Source organism: Furipterus horrens, unplaced genomic scaffold (genome assembly GCF_987537825.1).
Source record: "Furipterus horrens unplaced genomic scaffold, mFurHor1.1.pri manual_scaffold_2, whole genome shotgun sequence".
Taxonomy (NCBI): domain Eukaryota; kingdom Metazoa; phylum Chordata; class Mammalia; order Chiroptera; family Furipteridae; genus Furipterus; species Furipterus horrens.
The window spans coordinates 187967742-187977933 of NW_028327172.1; positions in this window are offsets into that span (position 1 = coordinate 187967742).

Genomic DNA, 10192 nt, shown 5'->3' on the forward strand with positions numbered 1-10192 from the left:
AAAAAAAGACCCCCCCCAAAAAAACCTCTAAAAACAATTAATTCAGACTGGCATTTTGACTCTTGCCACTGGTGGGGGGCGGTGCTACTGGTGTCCAGTAGGTAGAGACTAGTAATGCTGCTATGTGTTCTATAATGCACAGCACATCCCCCACCACAACGAATCATCCAGCCTATAATGTCAATAGTGCCAAAGATGAATAGGGTGTTATTGACCATACCACTGTGAAGTCCAGGGGTGCAGAAATTCACCATGAGACCATAATTGCAACTCCATTTCTTGGTCCTCAACTTGCCTCTGCTTCCTCCTCACTACACTCCCAGTGAAAAGTGGCTGCTGCAGCCCCATACCTCACCTGACGCACCGTACCATCCAGAGGGAGAAACATCTTCGTCCCTGCATTTCCGCCAGTCCTACGTTCTCTCACTGCATCAGATCCACGTGCCTCCTTCTCCTGCCTATCTACATTGTTTGCTTTCTTATCACCCCCAGGTCGCTGCTCAAATGTCACTCTCTTTGTGAGAGATTTCTCTGATCTCTCTATTTAAAATTGTGCCCTCACCATGAACATTCTCTGTCTCCCTTTTCTGTATAACTCCGCTCTTAACACTATATAACAAATCATATATTTTTACTCATTGATTTGGCCTCTTGTCTGTCCCTTTTCTCTTGCAACTGTAAACATGTGTGAGGTCAGGTATTTTTGTTTTGTTCACCGTTGTATCCCCAGGTCCTAGAACAGGGCCTGACCCAATGCAATAAAAGTAGTAGGTTTATCCAGAATTTTCTTTTTTCCAGATATGGATGTTCAGTTTGGTAAATAGCACCCCTCTTGGGATTCTGGCTAACCTGTTGCTTTCCCACACAATGGTGGACCAGTTTTCCTCTGGTTGAAATGTATAACCTCAGGGAGTCATCAGTCCTTCTTCTTTTTGGTAGCAATCTTGATTTTTCCAGAACAATTTGGCTTACACATAATTTCCTCTATCTCCCTTGACCTATTTACATAGAGAAAAACACACTATGTTAGGGACTGACATCAGATTAATAGACAAAAAATAATGCCTGAATAAATCCACAGAGAAATATAAATCCATACAGACAGATATTTAACAGAGAGAGTAGATTATCCTTATGCCTACAGCAAGGATGACAATTTCCTCCCACTTCTGCCGGTTGTGTGTCAACCTGTGGCTACTTTGTTTTGTCTTTAACCATCCTGTTCTCCTCATATGCTCTGACTTGCTGGGTAGTGCTGGAAAAATTCAATTTAACTCAGTCTCCTAACTTCAGTGCAGTGCAAAAATGAAAATATTTCCCGTAGATGAAGTAGGTAGTCTCTCAGTTCTTTGTCTCCACCCCGCGCCCACCCCCCCCCCGCTCTGTTTTTGCCAAACTGGCATATAGGTATAGCAGGGAGAGATGTGGTTTTATCCAGGGGTGCTATTAAAAACATTTAACACCTGACCTGGCACAGACACAGACCATTCATAACGGATGTTAACTACAATAATCAGTCCAGCCCTTCCAATGCAGACTGTGACTATCAGCCCTGGCAAAGTGACCTTGAGGTGGTGATGTGAATGGGAGGGCTGTTTGGGTTAGAACAGTGTCCCCTGGCAGCTATGGTCATTTCAACAATGTTTCTTATCAGCCTGGTCGCTGCTTGACCTGCTGGCATTTGCAGACTAAGTTGGTGGCTGTGTGGGCTGGTCTCTCCTGATTTGGTCAGGACACAGAGCCCTTCCTGGCTGACGTGACCTTGTCCCAGCTCATGGTGTCTCTATAAGACTCCTCAGGCTCTTCCATTTACCTCCCAGCCTCAGCTGCTGGTGTAATAGCAGAGGCTGCAGGTCACTCTGCCCTTGAATCATGGGCATCATGTCACTGCTTCTGGCTCTCAATTCAGCTTCTTCCTGAGTCCCATCCTGAGCACATCTGGAAACTTCTGGGTCTTGTCCATCACACGCGGGGTCTGAGAATAGCTCAGAAAGTTAAAACTGCAACTCCACACTTCTGCCCCTACTCCTCACCCCTCTGCTTAACCATGCTGTGAAGCAGAGTTTATCTTACCAGGGCTTCTTTCTGGACTTGGGCAGCAACTATTTGTGAGGAAAGCCCCTCCAGGGGTCTGAGATATGAAACAGAGCAACCTCTCCCCCAACCATTGGCAGTACCCACCACCTGGTCCTCCTGTCTCAGTGGAACCTTCAATCCATCTAATTCCACTGTCCCTCTTCCCACAAATCACTGGGCCAGAGGATGTTAGCGTTTCACTTCCTTTTCCTGGCCCAGTCCTTACACTTTAGAATAACCTGAGACCTTTTGGAAAACACTGTCATCCAGGTCCCACCTTTTCACATCTCTTCCCGTCCTGATTTAACTGCTCTGAGGGGGACCCAGGCATTGGTGGTTTTAAAACAAATTACTGCAAGTAATTCTCACCCAGAGTTGAGGAGCACTGTTATAGGCCAGTGCTTCTCAAACTTCACTGCTTATTAGAATTGCCTGGGGAGCTTTACAAAATCCTGATGCTGAGGCTGCACCCTAGGCCACTTAAATCAGAATATCTAGGGCAGTAGTTTTTAAAGCTCCTTGGGCTATTATGAAGGTGGCCAAATATGAAAACCAGTGTTCTTCTAGGCCAGTTCTTCTCAAACTTTAACATACGTACAGTCACCTGGGGACTTTGTTAAAATACAAATTCTGATTCAGTAGGTCCACGGTGGGACCTCAGATCCTGCATTTCCAACAAACTTCCAGCTGATGTCAAAGGTGCAGGTCCCAGAAGACATGTATTGCGTTGGCCAAAAAGGTCATTTGTTTTTTTTTCCGTACGATGGCTCAAGTGGCGCTTAGTTGTCTTTAACTTCATTTGAAACAACTTTGTTAGGTTGTATTATGACAGTTGTCATATCAGCATGCATTTAAAAACAAACATAAAAATTGGTGAATTTTTTTGTAGTCATTTTAATATTGAAGAAAATATGCAACATTTTCAGCATATTATGCTTTATTATCTCAAGAAAGGTAAAAAACAAACAAACAACTGAAATGCAAAAAAAAAAAAAAGATTTGTGCAGTGTATGGAGAAGGTGCTGTGACTGACTGAACGTGTCAAAAGTGGTTTGCAAAATTTTGTGCTGGAGATTTCTCACTGGATGATGCTCCATGGTAGGGCAGACCAGTTGAAGTTGATAGCGATCAAATCAAGACATTAATTGAAAACAATCAACATTATACCACATAGGAGATAGCTGACACACTCAAAATATCCAATCCAATAAAGTTATTGGTAAAAATGAAAAATGATTATTTTATTTTACAGAAAAAAATTAAATGGACTTTTTGGCCAACCCAATACATCCGCTCCTCACCCCCAAGGCTTACAGGATTCAGAGGGGGGAATTGACTTATGGGTAGGTGAAGGTGTTTCAAAGATGTTTTACCTATTATGTAAGGCAACAGACAACTTTCTAGTAGGTGCTGTGAGCTTATTTTCCAAAAGTCAATTACTTTCCTTCATTCTTCCTGTTATGAAAACTTAAAATACTCAATTTTCTAGGCTCTCTTACAACAAGAATACCCACACGAGCACGTTCACATAATGAAATGCAACAAGAAGCACCTGAGGAGAGCTTCCATTTCCAAGTAAAAAAGCCAAGTCTCACCAGAAGGAAAACTTGTTTGCCTCTTCCTGCTTGGCACATGCCTTTGAGACCTGAAGTTGGAGTGTTCATCTGTGACTCAGAGGAAACAGGTGTGAATGGGAAGGCCCATAGTTTGCCAGGTAAAAATGTAGGATGTGCAGTTCAATATAAATTGTTAGATAACAATTAATTTTTTAGTGTAAGTGTTGCGGTCACCTCTCCTGTTGGGGTCACCCCAGGAAATGGAAGGACCTGCATCCCACATCGAGCCCCAGTGTTGAGACTCGTACCAAGAGAGTATGAGAGATTTGTGATTCACAGTGTAAGCTTCTGAGGATATCCAGGAAGGATCCCCAACAAATCCAAAAATAGCTTTGAGAGAGCAGGGTAAGGCGACTGCCTTGGGGTTTTGTGGGATGAGGGATGGGGCTGAGGTATGTGTGCGTGGGGGGCAGGGGGAGCTTACCATGGTTTGAACTCACAGTTGGTACCAAGGAAAAGAGCACCTAGGCTTTCTGAACAGCTTGCTCAGGTGGGGGGCAGGAGGAGAAGAGGGAGTGATGGGGCTTGAAAGCTGTCAGCAAACATCAAAAATGGAGTCAGTATGTTCCAAATACTATATGAGACATCCTTACGCTAAATTTGTTTGTCTAAAATTCCAACTTAACTGGGTGTCTTTTGTTTTCATTGTTGCTGTTAAATCTGGCAATCCTATCTACAGAGCAGGAAAAAAAAAGAGCGAACCTGGGTCCCTCCCAGGACTGCTGAGCCACCGTGCCAACTCTAAATCAACTACTCCCAAACTTGTAGTATTGGACAAATGAAGCCCTATTTCTTTAAGCCACTACTAGTTCAATGTTCTGTTACCTGAGGCTGAACCCATTCTCAAAGGACGGACACATCTCTGCTGACTCTTCTGTTGGCAGCTTTTGTACTCAACACAGACCATGTACCTTATTTCCAAGGTTGCTGAAATCTGCCCAATAAATTGAAAACAACCACAACCGCAGAATGTGTGCATATTATATTTCAGCAGGTTCTTTTTGTCGTTGTTTTAACAACGTTTAAATTGGAATGCGATTTATAAACAGGTGGGGTCTTAGATTAGATCTGTGGTTCTCAGCCCTGGCTGCATATTAAAATCAACTGAGGAGCTTTTACCAAATAGTTGCCTGTATTGCAACCTTCAGATGTTGTATTTAATTGGTCTGGGGTGGGGCCCAGGCATGGTAATTTCAAAAAGCCTCCTTCATGTGCAGCCAGGGCCCCAAATCATTGCACTAGATAAAATAGTTTATGTGTGTATAGATATGCTTCTCTGGGTCCAGGCTTCTTGTGAAGTTCATTAAAAGGTGAACAAAGGGAAAGAGATGAGTCCTCAGTGCCTGATGGTAACAGCCGCCCCTAGTGAACTCACCATGTGCTTTACTAGCATGCCTGCCATCTTGCTATTCCAGCCCCCAGGATGGCTACAGAATCAAAGCAAAAGAGAACAGAGGAAATACAGTGCCTTTTCACAAAGCACCAGGAACCTAGGCGGGGAGGTTGCAGCTTCTCCTCACTTCGATACTTGCAGGTGCGTCTTTGGAGAAGATACTAAAGGTGCCCCAGAAACTGGTAGGATTTCCTCATATATCACAGGGGGTGGGGATGGGGCGGGGCACACTGCATGCCTTGGTTTGTTATTTTGTGACATCTGCTGGTTGATTGGGGGAAATGAAAGTGGGTGAGTGGCCTTCTGACTTCGAAATAAGCTCATTTTCTTGACCTTGGTAACAAAACTGAAGGTGTTTCTACTTAGCGATACATTTTAGACCTCACCCTTTATGTCTCATTCACAATTCTGAAGTCACGGCCTTTTGAAGACACACAGATGTGCCTGGTGAAAGTGGTTAATCTTCACTCCATTGGGCTGTAACTTAGGCTGATGTTGTTCAAGTAGGTTCTGCGCTCGTATTGTGGGTACCTGCTTCATCCAGCCCCAGCTACTCTGCACTGTGCAGCTATGAGAATAATACCACCTTGATCTTGTTTGACCAGTTCCTCCACACGTTTATTTTTCCTTTTGCTGTGAGCTAATCTTCAATCAGCAGGCACCTCCCCATAAGACATGGAATTGATGTGTACAATCTGAACTGCATCGAATTCCTTAAGTCCTTTTGATTCTAAACCAGTTTGGTTTGCACAGTAAGCCACCCTGATGCCGCAGAGGTTGGTCCTCCTTTCTTCCTGTGTAAACTCAATCCGGCAGCTTCTGTTCCCTTTGCAAAGGTATCTGTCTCTCTCAGTACTTGCTGAAAAGACTGACCCACTTCATTACTTAAGTTTATACCCTGCAATCCTGAAAACAGACTCTCAAAACTGGTAGAAAGCTCTGGTCTTTTTTCTGTGCATGCAAGATTATTCAGAAGGAACTCAGTTCAAGTAAGGTAACAGGAGTAATTAAAATCTAATTCTACCCATAAGAATTTATTTTCTATCTGTTTCCGCCAAGGTTTGTCCATTAACACAGCCTTATATTTCCATGAGTCAAGGAGAAGAGAGATCTCTTTTATTCAAATATATTTTATTTAAAACTCTTCTAGTAATATGTTGAAATGTTAACCATGGAAACAAAGGCAAAATCTAATTGAGAGACAGGGAGGCCTGAGTCAGAGGGCTATTTTGCTCATTCCTGGTCTATGAAACAACATGTTTAATTGGGGTTAGGCTACGAGATATCCTTGAGTTTATTTTCTGGATGTTTGTTAGGCACAATTAACTCAAGGAGGAGCCACATATCATTTCCCAGGATTTATTCTAGGGGCGATCTAGAGGTTACCGCTGTAGAAACTAAACAATTGGAGCTCTGTGTTTGGTTTCTCTGGTCGGTAAGTCCCTGTGGAAGGCATTCACAAAGCAGTCTACGAGCTTTCGGGCCAGGCTGAGTTGCGTGCTGGTCACTGGCGGTCAGGAGTTGTTGGCTGGATCATAGAAGGCAGAAGGTGGAAGGGGATTGTGGGAACATGGCACTCAGTATAGCTTCTCTATTTCCCCTGCCAACCTTGTCCATCTCCTTCTACCCCAGTCAAGTAGTTGCTGGGGCTACACAGGACTGGGTGGGAGGGAGGCCCACGTGGTCTCATGAATACACCCGTGCAGAAAACTGGTGTGAGGCCTTGTCTCCCGAGGGCTGGATAAGCTCCTGAGGCTGGCAGAGTTTGGCCTGCAAAGATTCCTGCTCCCCTTAGCCCCTAGCCACGAGGAAGGCCTACATATGAAAACTAAAATGCCTTCTAACTCAAAGGTTGTCTCCTACATTAACGGCATTTATAGAGATTCAGTTTTCCCTCAAGAAGAAAGGATTTCATGATTTGTAACTGAAGTTGGAAAAGAGTAGCTCAGGTAGTCAGCTCGCTCAAAATGCTTTTTCTTTTTCTTTGTTTCTTTCTTTCTTTTTTTTTCAACCACTCGAAACTTTCAGTTGTGGAAAATATGTGTCTAGTTGTTATAAAATTGAAGACTCTTTGTAACCTCAGCTCACCTCTTAGAGACTTCCTGTACATGGCAGCCCAGGGTGCCAAAAAGTTTGGTATACACAAACACAGCTTGCTGATGAGACCCATTGTTTGTTCTAACTCTGCTGGGATAGACGTGCTGTTTCCAAGCCTTCCTTAAACAGGTCTACGTTCCATGGATTTAGTTTGGGGTGTTGGGAGTCTTGGATTTTGGTCCTTGTTCTGGCCCTAGGTCACTATGTGATTTAGGGAACTGTATATTATTTTTGTTTCTTCATTTAAAAAATGGTAAGAAAGAGGGGGCATGGGACACAGGTAAGAAACAGGCCTTTTATACTCTAGATCAGGGGTCTCCAACCTGCACAGGTCAGGCCTGCTAGGAACTGGGCCGCACAGCAGGAGGTGAGCTTAAATAAAACGCGCTTGAATGATCCTGAAACCATCCCCCCGTCCCCACCCCCCCGAACATGATCTGTGAAAAAAATCTCTTCCATAAAACTGGTTCCCGGTTCCAAAAAGGTTGGGGACTGCTGCCCTAGATAATTCATTTGCATGGAAACAACCAAGGTCGTTGTTCTCAAACGTGAGTCCAAATCCAGTCAAGGAAAATGGATAAAGTCATGGTGATGTGGTCTCCACATGAAGCGAAGCTTTAGTCACACCAGGCTAGAAGACAATTTGCATAGGGTTTGCAAATGTAAGTTTTGATGTAATGCAATGCTACCAAATATTTTTTTTTTCAGATTTAATGTGTTTTATTGATTAAATTATTACATTTGTGCCAATTTCCCTTCCCTCTGCTCCCCTCCACCCGGTGGCCCCCCTCCCTCCAGTTGTCCCCCCCTTTTAGATTATGTCCATTAGTTGTGCATACAGTTCCTCCCAACCTCTCTCCGTCTATTCCATTCCCTCCTACCTTGATCCCCAATTCCTATATCATCTCCCTCCCTTTCCCCATTCCCCCTCCCTGTTGACCTCCCCCCAATATGCTTCCCGTACCCACAGTTCCTCTTTCCCTCTCGTTGCCTATTTAGTTTGCCTTTGTTTCATCTCCCTAGCTTCTGTTTTTTTTTTTTAAACCAGTCCCTTTAACATCTCATATAACAGTGGTTTGGATCTAATGAACTCTTTCAGTTTTATTTTGTCCTGGAAACACTTTCTCTGTCCTTCTATTCTGAATGACAATTTCGCTGGATAGAGTATTCGTGGTTGTAGGTTTTGGATTTTCATTACTTTGAATATTTCTTGCCAGTCTCTTCTTGCCTGTAGGGTTTCCCTTGAGAAGTCAGCTGATAGTCTAATTGGGACCCCTTGTACATAATTCTTTTCTTCTCTCTTGCTGCTTTTAAGATTCTCTCTTTATCTTTAATTTTTGACATTTTGATTATAATGTGTCTTGGAGTGGTTCTCCCTGGGTCCAGTCTCTTGGGAACTCTCCTTGCTTCCTGGACCTGCAGGTCTATTCCCTTCCCCAAGTCTGGGAAGTTCTCCTTTATTACATTTTCACTCAATTTTTCAAGTTCTAGTTCATCTTCCTCATTCTCTGGCAAACCAATGATTCTTATGTTGGGCCTTTTATAGCTGTCCCAGAGGTTTCTGATCCTTTCATTGTTGCTTCCCATTTCCTTTCACTGCATTGGTTGACTGCTTGTTCCTTCTCCATATTCCAGTTTGTTGAAATGAACTCTGGATTTTATTTCCTTTCCTTCTGTCTCGTATGCAGTTTTGTTCCTTTCGTTATGAAAGTTTTTCGCTTCTTTCATATCTTTTTCCTGCTCTTTTGTGAATTCTGTAAGCCACCTGATAACAATGGCCCAGAACTGAGCCTCTGACAGGTTTCTTATCTGTTCATCTGTCAGGTTCTCTATCTGCTGTCTGGTGAGTTGTGTCACCGGGATCTCTATAGTTGTCTGCCTCATTTTGACAGATGCGTTTTGTTTTCTTGGGCTGGCTGTCGGGGGCAGTGCCTGTGTACGCGTCACAAATTAGCGACCGGCGCCTGCCTGTCCGCGACCTATTTCGCAGCCCTGTGGTGCTTTCTGTGGGGGCGGGGGTCCAAGATGGATTCACACAGTTATTCCGCTAGGAGACCGGGATCCGTCCTCCTGCCCCCCTGGGCCTCACTGTTCAAGGCGATGCGGCGGCCGCTCTCCCCAGCGCCGGAGTCGCGCACCGCCAGGGGCTTGGCCGCCGGGATTCCTCGCCGGGGTCGCGCACCGCCAGGGGCTTGCGCAGCCGGGATTCCTCGCCGCCCCCGCTCCGGGTGCAACCGCAAACAGCACTGCCCTCTTTAACTCTTACCTGCCCAAATGGCACCGCTGGTTTATAACTTCATATGTTGGACTTCCGTGTAGTTTTATTTTCTGGAATTTCTAGTTATCCTTTGTTTTGAAGTAGTTGTATTCCTCTATAGTTGTAGAGGGAGACCTAGCGTGTCCGTCTAAGCCTCCATCTTGGCCGGAAGTCCAAATATTTTTATTATACTTTCTTCTCCTTTTAAATCTCTCGCCTGAGGGGGGGTTTCATTGCACTGACTGCTTTGAGCTCCTATGTTCTTCAATGGAATTACTGAAAGATAAGATAGTTTCTCTTACCTTTTGTGCTGGCGCCCAGTCAGCTATACGGGAGATGGTTTCTGTGGAGAGCTGTCTATTGAAACCCACTTTAATTTCAAGGAAAATGACAAAGCAAAATTAATCTAAGTGCAGATTTTTAAAAAATCTTGAAACTTTTTTTTTAATATCTCACAACTAAATGGGGATATTTTTGCCATGACATAAACTTAACTTCAGTAAACTAAAAACTGAATTGCAAAGAGCATAATTAAGCCACATTATTTTATTGAAAATAAAAAATATACAGAAACATTAATTTAAAATTTGTAAACTTTTAAAAATGAACGGTATTTATAAACATTTGAAAGATAGAAAATTTCATGACTAGCGTTTACTCAAAATATTTGAGAACATTTAACATATGTTCATATAAACGACTTTTCCACAAAAGTTTGTGGGAATGTGAAGATTGCATTCCTTCAGTTTTATT